The 17,998-nt window shown below is 41.8% G+C and overlaps 1 protein-coding gene across 4 annotated transcripts in view; it reads right to left on the bottom strand.

Moving 5' to 3' along the window:
• The window catches only part of HEXA (hexosaminidase subunit alpha), a 38,827-nt gene that overhangs the window by 18,137 nt on the left and 2,692 nt on the right, over positions 1 to 17,998 (bottom strand). Inside the window, exon 2 of one of the 4 annotated variants that reach the window (XM_060294030.2) lies at positions 15,431 to 15,573. The exons of the other annotated variants lie outside the window; for them this stretch is intronic. The gene's annotated coding sequence lies outside the window, so the exon portion shown is untranslated. The remainder of the gene's footprint in view (positions 1 to 15,430; positions 15,574 to 17,998) is intronic. 4 annotated transcript variants of the gene reach the window in all.

Raw genomic sequence — 17,998 nt, 5'->3', positions numbered from 1 at the left:
CCTCTTCCCACAAGTCCTAAGATTCTTCACCCACCAGAGACTACTAATACCTACTCAGAAATATTGATACAATCCATCTAGCCCATAGGTGAATCCTGAATATTCTCCTTTCTGTCTTCTTTTGTAAAAGTTGTAGTTAAAAGTTTTCTTTTTTCCTTTACTTTTAAAACTTAATCTGGGGGACTTCCCTGGTGGAGCAGAGGTTAAGAATCTGCCTGCCAATGCAGGGAACACGGGTTCGAGCCCTGGTCCGGGAAGATGCCACATGCTGTGGAGCAACTAAGCCTGTGTGCCACAACTACTGAGCCTGCGCTCTAGAGCCTTTGAGCCACAGCTACTGAGCTCATGTGCCACAATTACTGAGCCTGCGCTCTAGAGCCTTCGAGTCACAGCTACTGAGCTCATGTGGCACAACTACTGAAGCCCGCGTGCCTAGAGCCCGTGCTCCGCAGCTAGAGAAGCTACGACAATGAGAAGCCCGCGCACCGCAACGAAGAGTAGCCCCCACTCACCGCAACTAGAGAAAGCCCATGCGCAGCAACGAAGACCCAATGCAGCCAAAAATAAAAATAAATAAATTTATTTTTTTAAAAAAGGTGAAAATCCTAACTTCTCTCCTCTTTGTGGACATTTGGGAATGCTTCTAAGTTTTCAATATTATAAACAATGCTCTAGTAAATATTCATATATATATTCTTTGTTAAAGCAGTTGTGAGAGATTTTGGTAGGAAAATTCCTAGAGGTGGAAATTCTAGGCCAAAAATATTAAAGTTTTTAGTTTTGATGCTGCCAATTACTCTTCCAAATTACTGTACTAGTTTATCTGAGCCAAAATATATGGGCCCATCTTTTCATCCTTCCAAAACTAGACTACGTCACTTCTGTTTCATCTGTGCCAGCCTGATTGATAAAGAAATACAGCATTGTTTTAATTTGTATTTCTTTAATAATGATTGAATTTGAGCATTGCTTTGTATTTACTGGTCATATTCTTTGTACTTTTTTTTTCCAACAGAAACATTTTTTTTATTGAAGTACAGTTGATTTACAATGTGCTAATTTCTGCTGTACATCAAAATGACTCAGTTATACACACATATATATATATACATTCTTTTTTTTACATTCTTTCCCATTATGGTTTATCCCAAGAGATTGGATATAGTTCCCTGTGCTATACAGTAGAACCTTGTTTATCCATTCCATACATAATATCCAAACATATGTAATAGTTTGCATCTACCAATCCCAAACTCCCAGTCCATCCCTCTCTCCACCCACCCCAATTGGCAACCACAAGTCTGTTCTCTATGTCTATGAGTCTGTTTCTGTTTTGTAGATAAGTTCATTTGTCTTTGCACTTTTTTTTTGCGGTACGCAGGCCTCTCACTGTTGTGGCCTCTCCCGTTGTGGAACACAGGCTCCGGACGCGCAGGCTCAGCGGCCATGGCTCACGGGCCTAGCCACTCCGCGGCATGTGGGATCTTCCCGGACCGGGGCACGAACCCGTGTCCCCTGCATCGGCAGGCGGACTCTCAACCACTGCACCACCAGGGAAGCCCCTTTGCACTTTTTTTAAAGGTAATTTTCTTTTATTGATTTGCAGAGTTGTTTCTAGATTTTATCCTTGTCTTTTAAGGTTGCAAATGTTTGCCTCATTTTGTCTTTAACCTATGGGTTCTTTTGCTTTAATCTGTATGTAGTCAAATCTGTTAGTCTTCTCCTTTATGGTTTCCTTTATTGGCTTGCTTAGAAAGGCCTCCTCTACCCTGGGACTACGTGAATCACTCCTTTGATTCCTTCTAATAGTTTCACGGCATATCCTTAGATCTTTAATACATCTGGAATTTACTTCTGTGCTTGACATGAGGTAAAGATTTAAAAATTTTCCAAATGGATAACCAGTCACCCCTACATATTTATTGACTAATACATCTTTTCACTTTTGATTGAAATGCTTCCTTTGTCATCTAGTAAATTCTCACGTATATATATACACGTACATACACATACATACATGAACTTTTGCTTGCCTCTGGAACTTGTTTCCTTGGCATGGTTTTATAGTCATGGAAGTCTACTGTGTCATATTGCTATCATCCTTTGTCACTCTGCCCAGTACATAAACACCTCTGCTCATTTCTGGGTCGACACTCCCATCTCTCTAAGGGTTGTTTCCTCTTCCCCACCAAGCCACCTGTACTACACATCGTCCATCCCTGCCAACCCTCTGGAGCCTTACTCCATGGTTATTCAATTACCAACACCCACAGCCTTTTCTACTTCCTCCTTAACAGAAGCCTGGCTCTCCCCAGGATACTGCTGCCCCTACCACTTGCTCTGAGCGGCAGCTCCTCTCACATTCTGGGGTTGAGCTATGGGGCTGCTTCCAGGCCATCCACCCTCTACAATCAAGGGCAGCAACAACAACCACCACCTCTCTTCTGTGGCTCATGACATTCAGCTGTAAAATCTTGAGCCTCTCCTTGTCACGACACTCTGCAACTTCCTGTCACTTCTTTATTTACCCAAGACTTTGGATTCTGGTTTCCAGTCTTTCTCTCCATCCGGAGGCTAGCTATTATCCTAGGTGACTTTTGGACTCGGAAATGTCCCAACTCATTCTCTCAAGCTTCAGTACCATATAGCTAACTGTCTGCTAGAAAACAGACACCTCACACTCAACAGGTCCAAAATCAAACTGACTTTTAATCATTCCCATCGCCTCTAAAGCTCTTAATCAATCTCTCTGTCTGTCTCTCTTTTCACTCCTTCCCTCCTTCCCTTGCTCTCCTACTGTTTTCCCTATCCTTGTGAATGGCAGCTGAACACATTCAAATTACTAAGTCACAAATCTGGAGCCATGCTCACACCCCCTCTCCATCACAACCCCCACCTTCAAGCATTCCACTTCCTGAATTTTTTTTCTTTTAAAAATTTTTTTATTTTATATTGGAGTATAGTTGATTTACAATGTTGTGGTAGTTTCAGGTGTACAACAAAATGATTCAGTTATACATATACATGTATCAATCTATTCTTTTTCAGATTCTTTTCCTTTATAGGTTATTACAGAGTATTGAATAGAGTTCCCTGTGCTATACAGCAGGTCCATGTTGATTATCAATTTTATATATAGTAGTGTGTATATGTTAATCCCAACCTCCTAATTTATCCCTCCCCCCACCTTTCCCCTTTGGTAACCATAAGTTTGTTTTCTATGTCTGTGAGTCTGTTTCTGTCTTATAAATAAGTTCATTTGTATCATTTCTTAAGATTCCACATATAAGTGATATCATATATGATATTTGTCTTTTCTGTCTGATTTACTTCACTTAGTATGATAATCTCTAGGTCCATCCAGGTTGCTGCAAATGGCATTATTTCATTCTTTTTTGTGCCTGAGTAATATTCCATTGTGTATATATACCACATCTTCTTTATCCATTTATCTGTCAATGGACATCCACTTGCTAAGTTTTTCTTCAATCCTTCTAGCTTTCTTTGTCTGTACAGCCGTCAACCCACTTCAGCCACTCTTATCTCTTATCTAGACCACTATAAGAGCCTTTTAACTGGGTTTCCTGCCTCTAGTCCCATTCCCCACCAATCCCCAATGCAGCCAGAGTTTAGTCACATCACTTATCCTGCTTAATGGCTTTTATTGGCCTTCCTTGATCTTAGGATAAAGTTCATATTCTCATCAGGGCTCACCAGGCCATTTCATGACCTTGCATCTACCACCTCACTAGCTTCAGAACTTGCTGATCCATCAAGTTCAGTGCATGCTTCACACTGACCACACTGACCTTGAGTTTCTTGAATATGTCACGGAAGCTTCTTCCTAAAGGCCTTTCCTACATGCATTTCTTTCTGTGTGGATTAATAGCTCCACCTCCATTAACTCCTTTCAGATCTCATTAGACAGCTCTTACTGGAAGTCTTCTCAAAATGTACCCCCTGTACACACACACGTCAGGTGTTCCCAAAGCACCTGTACCTCAGTTATCAGCAAAATCACACTTTACCATATGTCTGTGTTTCCACTTCCAGAGATTGTAAATTCTTTTAAGTCTTTAAAAAAATTAATTTAGGGCTTCCCTGGTGGCACAGTGGTTGAGAGTCCGCCTGCCAATGCAGGGGGCACGGGTTTGTGCCCCGGTCCAGGAAGATCCCACATGCCTTGGAGCGGCTGGGTCCGTGAGCCATGGCCACTGAGCCTGCGCGTCTGGAGCCTATGCTCTGCAACGGGAGAGGCCACAACAGTGATAGGCCCGCGTACGGCAAAAAAAAAAAAAAAAAAATTAATTTAAAAAATTTTATACTTTTAAAGGTTACTTTCCATTTAAGGTTATTACAAAATAATAATGTAACCTGGCTACATTCCCTGTGTTGTACAATACACCCTTGAGCCTGTCTTATACCCAATAGTTTGTACCTCCCACTCCCCAAACCCTATTCTGCCCTTCCCCCTTCCCCACTGCTAACCACTAGTTTGTTCTCTGTATCTGAGTCTGCTTCTTTTTTGTTGTATTCACTGTTCATTGTATTTTTTAGATTCTGCATATAAGTGATATCATACAGTACTTGTCTTTCTCTGTCTGACTTACTTCACTTAGCATAATGCCCTCCAAGTCCATCTATGTTGCTACAAATCACAAAATTTCATTCTTTTGTATGGCTGAGTAGCATTCCACTGTGTGTGTGTGTACACACACACACACACACACCATCTTCTTTAGCCATTCAACTGTTGATGGACACTTAGGTTGCTTTCATATCTTGGCAATTGCAAATGATGCCGCTATGAACACTGGGTTGCATGTATCTTTTCTAATTAGTGTTTTTGGTTTTTTTCAGATGTATACCCAGGAGTGGAACATGCTGGGTCATATGGTAGCTCTATTTTTAGAGAAATAGAAATTTTTGAGAAACCTCCACACTGTTTTTCACAGTGGCTGCACCAATTTACATTCCCACCAACAGTGTAGAAGCGTTCCCTTTTCTCCACATCCTTGCCAACATTTGTAATTTGTGTTCTTTTTGATGACAGCCATCCTGACAGGTGTGAGGTAATACTTCATTATGGTTTTGATTTGCATTTCCCTGATGACTAGCAATATTGAGCATCTTTTCATGTGTCTGTTGGCTATCTGCATTTCCTCTTTGGAAAAATGTCTATTCATTTCTTCTGCCCATTTTTTTATTGGGTTGTTTTTTGATGTTGAGTTGTATGAGCTGTTTACGTATGTTGGGTATTAATCCCTTATCGGTCATTATCATTTGCAAATATTTTCTCCCATTCAATAGTATCCAGTCTTACATTTAGGTCTTTAATTCCTTTCTGAGTTTATTTTTGTGTATGGTGTTAGAGAATGTTGTAATTTCGTTCTTTTACATGGAGCTGTCCAGTTTTCCCAGCACCACTTTTTGAAAAGACTGTCTTTTCTCCATTGTATATTCTTGCCTCCTTTGTCATAGATTAATTGACCATAAGTGCGCCTGTTTATTTCTGGGCTCTGTATCCTGTTCCATTCAAATGTGTTTGTTTTTGTACCAGTACCATACTGTTTTGATTACTGTAGCTTTCTGGTATGAGACTGTAAATTCTTTAAGGACAGGGGCAGCTCATTAATATTCCTTGAACCAGTGCTACTGACAAATTATTGTTCCTTAATAAAAACTGCTTGTACTAAGGATGAATGGAAGGGAGGAAGCCAGCTAGAAATACTACTGGAATCTGAAAACAATGGGCCAGGGATCAAAGTATTTAGAATTTGAGTGCTAATGATTAAAGCAATTAGATGTCAGAAGTTACTGATCAGGGTTTAATCCTACCAGAGGCCAGTAGTTTTCCAAATGGTTAATTGGTATAACGCTTGGTAAAAGTATTTATGAGTAGACTGCCCTAAAATTGCACAGTGAAAAGAGCAAAATCTTGGTAGACAAAGAGACCAGACTGGAATTTCTGCTCCACCACTACTAGCTGTGTAACCCTGGACATGTTACTTAACCTCTTTTGAGTCTCAGTTCTGAAAGATGAGTATAACACTAATCTCACAGAGCTGTTATGAAGATTAGATGGCATAACATACAGCAAGTGCCAGATAATAAATGCTAGTTTCCTTCCATTTTCTACTTCCCTTTTCTTTTTCTTTATTTTTAAAAATTTATTTATTTATTGGCTGTGTTGGGTGTTCGTTGCTGCGCATGGGCTTTCTCTAGTTGCGGCGAGCGGGGGCCACTCTTTGTTGCAGTGTGCGGGCTTCTCATTGCGGTGGCTTCTCTTGTTGCAGAGCATGGGCTCTAGGCGCGTGGGCTCAGTAGTTGTGGCTTGCGGGCTCTAGAGCACAGGCTCGGTAGTTGTGGCGCATGGGCTTAGTTGCTCCATGGCATGTGGGATCTTCCCGGACCAGGGCTCGAACCTGTGTCCCATGCTTTGGCAGGCAGATTCTTAACCACTGTGCCCCAGGGAAGTCCTACTTCCCTTTTCTTAAAAAGTCATGTTTGCCACTTGGCTGGAGGAGCCCAGGGGCAGGGTGCCTTGTGGGATAACCACACCATAAGAGCAGCTTCCCTGAGGGCTTTTCATGAGCTTCTTACAGAAGCCTGAGGGCTCCACTACTGTGTGATGCCACCCTGTATGGCAAACAGGCTGACACTCCAACATATAAAAGGGACATGGGCTTGGAACTCTGAATCTTCCTCATACTAGGATTGTGGCCCTAGTCAAAAGACCAAAGCCACAAATGTGGGTTCCTAGTTATTACTTACTACCAGGACAAAGTTGAATAGGACAGCAGTTAAACTTTTCATCCAGGACACAGTGTACCTGGTGAGCCATCTCCCTTGCTCCCAACCCAAAGCTTTACAAAAGAAAGGGAGGCTACTTACTGACACCCGAGCTGACAAGCACCCTGCCATCTGAGCATACACTTCCAGAGGAGAGAGCTCCACACCAGACCCAAGCCGCAGCCAACCTCAAGATGTGGACACAGCGATAGCACCCCACTGCTGGCTAGAGATCAGGGTTGAGTGCATGGCCAGAGAGCTTAAGCAATAACAGCAGCTTAAAAGGGATGCAGGGGAAATAAAAGAGAGAAGTTCCTGACCCAGTAAAAGGTCTTATTCACTACAACCAGGGATAGAGAAGAAAAGCAAACCCATTTCTCTATTACAACAGATTACAGAACCATAAGCCTTGAGGAAGATCATAGAAAATCCTTCACATATACACCTCTCACCTCTACAGACCCAACCTCCTCCTTTTCCCAGAGCACAGAATGCCTCATTCCAGATCTCTGCCCTGAACTCCTATCAGGGTGTGTTGAGAAGGTCAGCGACTGCAGTGGCTAATCACCCAATCCTTGTAGAGCTGGAGGGCGAGTGACATTCTTTAGGTAACAATTATACGGCTGACCTTGTGTTCAGTGGCCCCACAAAGGTGGGAGAAAGCTTCTCATCCGATTGGTTACACCTCTAGGTGATGCACATTGACTCTAATCTTGTCACTTGTTTCTAGGGCCAGCAGAAGAAATTTTGGAAAATGCAGAAACATAAGAGTAACCTCTTTCATTTCTAAAAGAAGTATTGGTTGGGCAGCAAAACTCCTTTCCTTCTGTATAATTGTTACCTGAAGAATGTCACTCACCATCCAGCTCTACAAGAATTGGGTGATTAGCCAATGCAGTTGCTGACCTTCAACACACCCTGACAGGAGTTCAGAGCAGAGATCAGGAATGAGGCACTCTGGGCTCTGGGAAAACTGGCAGAACACGGCTTCAGATAGTTAGATATTTTCAGGAGAAAATTTTATAAATCCAATTTCTTGCATCTTTCCATACTTAGAAAAGCACTAAAATCATTAAGATATCTGTTCCTCGTGACCAACAGCAACCTTCTACCGAGATGTGTGCTTGACTGCATGTACCCCTTTCTCCAAAATCACATATATGCTTGCTGATCTCCCCGGCTACCTCTTTGGAGCAGTTCCTCAGAGCTATTAGAGAGGCTGTCTCCTGGGCTTCAGTCCTCAGTAAGTCCCCAAATAAAACGGAAACTCACAGCTCTCACGTTGTGCATTTTTATTTCAGTTGACAAATCATTAGGAAAAGGACTGAGGTTTATGCCTTCAACAGGCTAAGAAATCGACAACATGCCCCAGAAAGACTGAGTAGCTATAAGGAGAAAAAAAAAATCCCACACCTGCTGTTAAAAACAAAAACAAATCAAAAAAGAAGGTATCAACTGGAAAAAGCTGCCCTGCTTCACTCTTCTGTGTGGAGGTAAGGAAGTGGAGTGGAAGGAGATGGGAGGAAGGGCAGCTCTGTGGCTTAGACGTTTTATTTGTATTTTGTTTCATTTTTAAAATCACCAAGTTCTTCCTTCTGCTGTGTATCCTCCTGCAAAGTTTGTAAAAACACTCATCATTATCTCCTTGTCATCCTCAGAAATGCTTGGAATGTAGGCACGTTAAAAAAAAAAAAAAAGCAGCAGTAGGTGCTTGCAAGTTAGGCGATTTGCCAAGGGCACATAGTTAAAGAAGTGATTAATAAACATTCTCTGGCTGACTCCTGAATAAATCATGTTTCAGACCCTGAGTCCTCTACTGAGATAGGTCTTCAAGCAGGGTGAGGGGGAAGCAACGATAGCTCAAGGAAATAAGACTGGAATTTTTCATAAACCAGGCCCAGACTACCCACACACATCTTGACCAAGCTGAGCTTCTTGGGTTCAGCAGTGAGAAGAGAGGCTGGTTGAGGACTGCAGGCCTAGCTAATCTAGGCCCAGGAATTCAAAATGGAACACAATTATTTTGCCCCTCACTAAAAACGATGCTCCTGCAACCTATTCTTCCCAAATCACTGTATTTTTCCTCTTTACGTATCCCTCCATCCTCCGCATACCCCTTCACAAGAAAAATAATTCTACTACAAAACTCTCTTCCTGCATTGTATTCTTCCTCTTTGCTTTTAAGACAATATATGTAAGGCTTCTGCAGGACTATGCCTTGTCCTTGTCATGGGAAAGGTTAAAGTGTACACAGCCACTAGTCCAATTAGAGCGGAGAAAACTAATCAGCATTACTCTTCTCCCCAGCCGGGCTGCCCCTTATCGGTTTTCTTCCTACACTCTCTAGACGCATTTCCAATGCATCTCCAATTCTGTGATGGGTTAAGGGCAGCTTGAGTTAGGACCACAGCATAGTGTGATCCTCCTTTCCGTGGAGTCACACGCTAATATTCCAAATTTGAAACTTGAAAGGAAAGACAATCAATTCTAAATGAAACCTGCAAATCATCTCCTTTTTGATGATCTTAGAAATAAACAAAAACCATGACGCGTTTTTACAAACTTTTATACAAAGCAGCCCTTTTAAGTTAATTTTAATATATCCAACAAATAATTAAGTATCTACTATGTTCCGGGCGTCAGTATAGAAGGAATGGCCAAACGAGGTATTTTAGGAGATTCAAATTATAATGAGTTATGCCACTTATTAACTTGGTCACTTAATATCTGAGGATGAGCAAATCAAATATTGATAATGGCTGCAGAAGGATACAGATACTCATACAATAATCTTCCTTCCATTCTAGAATAAAAGGGCTGGGGAAGGGTGGTGGGAATTATTTTGTTCAGGGACAATGGCATCCTAAGTAACTCATATGGATGTGCGTGTGAACATCAGAACAGGATTGGAACTTTATAATAACCATTAAGGACTATGGATTCAATCAACTAGTTTCAGGAAAAGCAAAGAAGAATGCAGTCATATGACATAATCAGATTTAGTCACTTTACCTGGGCTTTATCAACTCCATCAAGCACCCCAAAAAGTATTTGGGGCAACATTAGTTGGGTGCAATCCCAAATAATCAGGTCTTTGATTTGCAAACATGATGTGGCTTAATAATCAAAACAGAGAACTAGGCTTATTCAAATATCTAAAATAATTCCATTTAACAGGTTTAAAAACATGCAACACACACCCTCCAGTTGGCAGAAACACCTGTCAATTACAAAACAGGTAGCAAATACTAAACACTTCCACAAATCATTTACAATTAATGACTACAGCTAACCCTTGGAGGAAAACTCAGAATGGAGTTGAACCTCAACACTAGACTTGGTTTTTAGAAAATGTTAAGTATGAACTTCACTGAATTCCAGGATCAGATCAAAACCAGAAGCTGTGCTGAATTAAGAAAGACACTGGCCCATGGAACTTCCCTGGTGGTGCAGTGGTTAAGAATCCGCCTGCCAATGCAGAGGACACGGCTTCGAGCCCTGGTCCGGGAAGATCCCACATGCCACAGAGCAACTAAGCCCGGGCGCCACAACTACTGAGCCTGCGCTCTAGAGCCCGTGAGCCACAACTACTGAGCCCATGTGCCACAGCTACTGAACCCCATGGGCCTACAGCCCGTGCTCTGCAACAAGAGAAGCCACCGCAATGAGAAGCCCGCACACCACAATGAAGAGTAGCCCCCGCTTGCTGCAACTAGAGAAAGCCCGCACGCCACAATGAAGACCCCATGCGGCCAAAAAGAAAAAAAAAAAAAGAAAAGACACTGGCCCATGGGACTTCCCTGGTGGCACAGTGGTTAAGAATCCGCCTGCCAATGCAGAGGACACAGGTTTGGGCCCTGGTCCGGGAAGATACCACATGCTGTGGAGCAACTAGGCCCATGCACCACAACTACTGAAGCCCGCGCGCCTACAGCCCATGCTCCGCAAAAAGAGAAGCCACTGCAATGAGAAGCCCACGCACTGCAACAAAGAGTAGCCCCTGCTCACAGCAACTACAGAAAGCCCATGTGCAGCAACGAAGACCCAACACAGCCAAAAAATAAATAAAATTTTAAAAAAAAACAGACACTGGGGGAGAGATTCGTTCAAGATAGCAGAGTAGAAGGACGTGCACTCACTCCCTCTAGCGAGAGCACCAGAATCACAACTAACTGCTGAACAATCATCAACAGGAAGACACTGGAACTCACCAAAAAAGATACCCCACATCCAAAGACAAAGGAGAAGCCACAATGAGATGGTAGGGGGGCACAATCACAATAAAATCAAATCCTGTAACTGCTGGGTGGATGACTCACAAACTGGAGAACACTTATACCACAGAAGTCCACCCACTGTAGTGAAGGTTCTGGGTCCCATGTCAGCCTGCCCAACCTGGGGGTCTGGCAACCGGAGGAGGAATTCCTAGAGAATCAGACTTTGAAGGCTAGTGGGACTTGACTGCAGGACTTCAACAGGACTGGGGGAAACAGAGACTCCACTCTTGGAGGGCACACACAAAGCAGTGTGCACATCAGGACCCAAGGGAAGGAGCAGTGACCCCATAGGAGACTGAACCAGACCTACTTGCTAGTGTTGGAGGGTCTCCTGCAGAGGCGGGAGGGTGGCTGTGGATCACCATGGGGACAAGGACACTGGCAGCAGAAGTTCTGGGAAGTACTCCTTGGTGTGAGCCCTCCCAGAGTCTGCCATTAGCCCCACCAAAGAGCTGGGCAGGCTCCAATGTTGGGCTGCCTCAGGCCAAAGAACCAACAGGGAGGAAACCCAGCCCCACCCATCAGCAGACAAGCAGATTAAAGTTTTACTGAGCTCTGCCCACAAGAGCAACACCCAGCTCTACCCACCACCAGTCCCTCCCATCAGGAAGCTTGCACAAGACTCTTGGATAGCCTCATCCACCAGAGGGCAGACAGCAGAAGCAAGAAGAACTACAATTCTGCTGCCTGTGGAAGGAAAACCATATTCACAGAAAGATAGACAAAATGAAAAGGCAGAGGACTTTTATACCAGATGAAGGAACAAGATAAAACCCCAGAAAACAACTAAATGAAGTGCAGATAGGCAACCTTCCAGAAAAAGAATTCAGAATAATGATAGTGAAGATGATCCAGGAACTCGGAAAAAGAATGGAGGCAAAATCAAAAAGATGTAACAAATGTTTAATAAAGACCTAGAAGAATTAAAGAACAAACAAACAGAGATGAGCAATACAATAACTAAAATGAAAAATACACTAGAAGGAATCAATAGCAGAATAAGTGAGGCAGAAGAATGGATAAGTGACCTGGAAGACAGAATGGTGGAATTCACTGCCATGGAACAGAATAAAGAAAAAAGAATGAAAAAAAAATGAAGACAGGGCTTCCCTGGTGGCGCAGTGGTTGAGAGTCCGCCTGCCGATGCAGGGGACACGGGTTCGTGCCCCGGTCCGGGAAGATCCCACATGCCGCGGAGCGGCTGAGCCAGTGAGCCATGGCCGCTGAGCCTGCACGTCCGGAACCTGTGCTCCGCAACAGGAGAGGTCACAACAGTGAGAGGCCCACGTACCGCAAAAAAAAAAAAAAAAAAAAGAAGACAGCCTAAGAGACCTCTGGGACAACATTATACACAACAACATTCACATTATAGGGGTCCCAGAAGGTGAAGAGAGAGAGAAATGACCCAAGAAATTATTTGAAGAGATTATAGTTGAAAACTCCCCTAACATGGGAAAGGAAATAGCCACCCAAGTCCAGGAAGCGCAGACAGTCCCAGGCAGGATAAACCAAAGGAGAAACATGCCAAAACACATAGTAATCAAAGTGACAAAAATTAAAGACAAAGAACAATTATCAAAAGCAACAAGGGAAAAACGACAAATAACATACAGAGGAACTCCCATAAGGTTAACAGGTGATTTCTCAGCAGAAACTCTACAAGCCAGAAGGGAGTGGCACAATATATCTAAAGTGATGGAAGGGAAGAACCTACAACCAAGATTACACTACCCAGCAAGGATCTCATTCAGATTCGATGGAGAAATCAAAGACTTTACAGACAAGCAAAAGCTAAGGGAATTCAGCACCACCAAACCAGCTCTACAACAAATGCTACAGGGACTTCTCTAAGTGGGAAACACAAGAGAAGAAAAGGACCTACAAAAACAAACCCAAAACAATTAAGAAAATGGTCATAGAAACATACATATCGATAATTACCTTAAACGTGAATGGATTAAATGCTCCAACCAAAAGACACAGGCTCGCTGAATGGATACAAAAACAAGACCCATATATACGCTGTCTACAAGAGACCTACTTCAGACCTAGGGATACATACAGACTGAAAGTGAGGGGATGGAAAAAGATATTCCATGCAAATGGAAATCAAAAGAAAGCTGGAGGGGTTTTCCTGGTGGCACAGTGGTTAAGAATCTGCCTGCCAATGATAGGGACATGGGTTCGAGCCCTGGCCCAGGAAGATCCCACATGCCACGGAGCAACTAAGCCCGTGCTCCACAACTACTGAGCCTGCGCTCTACAGCCCGCGAGAAACAGCTACTGAGCCTGCATGCCACAACTACTGAAGCCCGTGCGCCTAGAGCCCGTACTCCACAACAAGAGAAGCCACCACAATGAGAAGCCCGTACACCACAACGAAGAGTAGCCCCTGCTTGCTGAAACCAGAGAAAAGCCTGTGCACAACAACAAAGACCCAATGCAGCCAAAAATTAAAAATAAATAAATTAGAAAAAAAAAGAAAGCTGGAGTAGCAATACTCATATCAGATAAAATAGACTTTAAAATAAAGAATGTTACAAGAGAAAAGGAAGGACACTAAGTAATGATCAAGGGATCAATCTGAGAAGAAGATATAACAATCATAAATATATATGCACCCAACAAGGAGCACCTCAATACATAAGGCAACTGCTAACAGCTATAAAAGAGGAAATTGACAGTAACATGATAATAGTGGGGGACTTTAACAGCTCACTTACACCAACGGACAGATCATCCAAACAAAATTAATAAGGAAACACAATCTTTAAATGACACAATAGACCAGATAGATTTAATTGATATTTATAGGACATTCCATCCAAAAACAGCAGATTACACTTTCTTCTCAAGTGCACATGGAACATTCTCCAGGATAGATCACATCTTGGGTCACAAATCAAGCCTCAGTAAATTTAAGAAAACTGAAATCATTTCAAGCATCTTTTCTGACCACAACGCTATGAGATTAGAAATCAGTTACAGGGAAAAAAACTTAAAAAACACAAACACATGGAGGCTAAATAATACGTTACTAAATAACCAAGAGATCACTGAAGAAATCAAAGAGGAAATCAAAAAATACCTAGAGACAAATGACAATGAAAACACAATGATCCAAAACCTATGGGATGCAGCAAAAGCAGTTCTAAGAGGGAAGTTTATAGCTATACAAGCCTACCTCAAGAAACAAGAAAAATCTCAAATAAACAATCTAACCTGACACCTAAAGGAACTAGAGAAAGAAAAACAAACAAAACCCAAAGTTAGCAGAAGGAAAGAAATCATAAAGATCAGAGCAGAAATAAATGAAATAGAAACAAAGAAAACAATAGCAAAGATCAATAAAACTACAAGCTGGTTCTTTGAGAAGATAAACAAAATTGATAAACCATTAGCCAGACTCATCAAGAGGGAGAGGACTCAAATCAATAAAATTAAAAATGAAAATGGAGAGGGGCTTCCCTGGTGGCGCAGTGGTTGAGAGTCCACCTGCCTATGCAGGGGACACGGGTTCATGCCCCGGTCCGGGAAGATCTCACATGCCACAGAGTGGCTGGGCCCGTGAGCCATTGCCGCTGAGCCTGCGCATCCAGAGCCTGTGCTCCGCAACGGGAGAGGCTGCAACAGTGAAGAGGCCTGCATACCGCAAAAAAAAAAAAAAAGAAAAAGGAGAAATTACAACGGACACCGTAGAAACACAAAGCATATTAAGGAACTACTACAAGCCACTCTATGCTAATAAAATGGACAACCTGGAAGAAATGGACAAATTTGTAGAAAGGTATAACCTTTCAAGACTGAACCAGGAAGAAACAGAAAATATGAACAGACCAATTACAAGTAATGAAATTGAAACTGTGATTAAAAATCTTCCAACAAAGAAAAGTCCAGAACAAGGTGGCTTCACAGGTGAATTCTATCAAACATCTACAGGAGAGCTAACACCCATCCTTCTCAAAGTCTTCCCAAAAATTGTAGAGGAAGGAACACTCCCAAACTCATTCTTTGAGGCCACCATCACCCTGATACCAAAACCAGACAAAGATACTACAAAAAAAGAAAATTACAGATCAATATCACTGATGAATATAGATGTAGAAATCCTCAACAAAATATTAGCAAACAGAATCCAACAACACATTAAAAGGATCATACACCATGATCAAATGGGATTTATCCCAGGGATGCAAGGATTCTTCAATATATGCAAATCAATCAATGTGATACACCATATTAACAAATTGAAGAATAAAAACCATATGATCATCTCAATAGATGCAGAAAAAGCTTTTGACAAAATTCAACACCCATTTATGATAAAAACTTTGTGGAAAGTGGGCAGAGAAGCAACCTACCTCAACATAATGAAGGCCGTATACGACACACCCACAGCAAACATCATTCTCAATGGTGAAAAACTGAAAGCATTTCCTCAAAGATCAGGAACAAGACAAGGATGTCCGCTCTCGCCACTATGTTCAACATAGTTTTGGAAGTCCTAGCCATGGCAATCAGAGAAGAAAAAGAAATAAAAGAATACAAATTGGAAAAGAAGAAGTAAAACTGTCAGTGTGTGCAGATGACATGATACTATACATAGAGAATCCTAAAGATGCCACCAGAAAACTACTAGAGCTTATCAATGAATTTGGTAAAGTTGCAGGATACAAAATAAATGCACAGAAACCTCTTGCATTCCTATACACTAACAATGAAATATCAGAAAGAGAAATTAAGGTAATAATCCCATTCACCACTGCAACAAAAAGAATAAAATACCTAGGAATAAACCTACCTAAGGAGGTAAAAACCTGTACTCAGAAAACTATAAGACACTGATGAAAGAAATCAAAGATGACACAAACAAATGGAGAGATATACCATGTTCTTGGATTGGAAAAATCAACATTGTGAAAATGACTATTCTACCCAAAGCAACCTACAGATTCAATGCAATCCCTATCAAATTACCAATGGCATTTTTTACAGAACTAGAACAAAAAATCTTAAAATTTGTATGGAGACACCAAAGACCCCAAATAGCCAAAGCAGTCTTGAGGGAAAAAAACGGAGCTGGAGGACTCAGACTCCCTGACTTCAGACTATACTACAAAGCTACAGTAATCAAGACAATATGGTACTGGCACAAAAAGAGAAATATAGATCACTGGAACAAGATAGAAAGCCCAGAGGTAAACCCACACACCTATGGTCAACTAATCTATGACAAAGGAGGCAAAGATATACAATGGAGAAAAGACAGTCTCTTCAATAAGTGATGGTGGGAAAACTGGACAGCTACATGTAAAAGAATGAAATTAGGGCTTCCCTGGTGGCGCAGTGGTTGAGAGTCTGCCTGCCGATGCAGGGGACACGGGTTCGTGTCCCGGTCCAGGAAGATCCCATATGCCGCGGAGCGGCTGGGCCCATGAGCCATGGCCGCTGAGCCTGCGCATCTGGAGCCTGTGCTCCGCAACGGGAGAGGTCACAACAACGAGAGGCCCGCATACCGTAAAAAAAAAAAAAAAAGAATGAAATTAGAACACTCCCTAACACCATGCACAAAAAAAACCTCAAAATGGATTAGAGACCTAAATGTAAGACCAGACACTATAAAACTCCTAGAGGAAAACACAGGAAGAACACTCTTTGACATAAATCACAGCAAGATCCTTTTTGACCCACCTCCTAGAGAAATGGAAATAAAAACAAAAATAAACAGAGGGGACCTAATGAAACTTAATAGCTTTTGCAAAGCAAACTACAAACAAGACAAAAAGACAACCCTCAGAATGGGAGAAAATATTTGCAAACGAATCAACGGACAAAGGATTAATCCCCAAAATACATAAACAGCTCATGCAGCTCAATATTAAAAAAACAAACAACCCAATCCAAAAGTGGGCAGAAGACCTAAATAGACATTTCTCCAAAGACATACAGATGGCCAAGAAGCACATGAAAAGCTGCTAAACATCACTAATTATTAGAGAAATGCAAATCAAAACTACAATGAGGTATTACCTCACACCAGTCAGAATGGACATCATCAGAAAATCTACAAACAACAAATGCTGGAGAGGGTGTGGAGAAAAGGGAACCCTCTTGCACTGTTGGTGGGAATGTAAATTGATACAGCCACTATGGAGAACAGTATGGAGGTTCCTTAAAAAACTAAAAATAGAATTACCATATGACCTAGCAATCCCACTACTGGGCATATACCCAGAGAAAACTATAATTCAAAAAGACACATGCACCCCAATGTTCACTGCAGCACTATTTACAATAGCCAGGTCATGGAAACAACCTAAATGCCCATCGACAGACAAATGGATAAAGATAATGTGGTACATATATACAGCGCAATATTACTCAGCCATAAAAAGGAACAAAATTGGGTCATTTGTAGATATGTGGATGGATCTAGAGACTGTCATAGAGAGTGAAGTAAGTCAGAAAAACAAATATCGTATATGAATGCATATATGTGGAACCTAGAAAAATGGTACAGATGAACCGGTTTGCAGGGCAGAAATAGAGACACAGATGTAGAGAAAAAACGTATGGACACCAAGTGGGGAAAGTGGCGTGGGGTTGGGGTGAGGGTGTGATGAATTGGGAGACTGGGATTGACATGTATACACTAATGTGTATAAAATGGATAACTCATAAGAACCTGTATAAAAAATAAATAAAATAAAATTCAAATATTAAAAAAAAAAAGAAGAAGAAAGACACTGGCCCAAAGCCTACAAGGAAGGAAGTTATCTGGAGGAGAAGCTTTAGCTAAGTTTTAACTTGCATATGTTGTTTTCTTTACTAAAATCAACCCCATAGGGAAATATACTACAGTCTGGGCTTTGTTGATGTTGTTTTCCTCCACAGATTTTCCTTCTTTTTGCAGAAATAGGATTATGGCT

The sequence above is a fragment of the Globicephala melas genome, chromosome 2 (assembly GCF_963455315.2).
Source record: "Globicephala melas chromosome 2, mGloMel1.2, whole genome shotgun sequence".
NCBI classification, from domain to species: Eukaryota; Metazoa; Chordata; class Mammalia; order Artiodactyla; family Delphinidae; genus Globicephala; species Globicephala melas.
The sequence above is the reverse complement of the archived record's forward strand: the minus strand, read 5'-3'. Positions and strand labels throughout refer to the sequence as shown.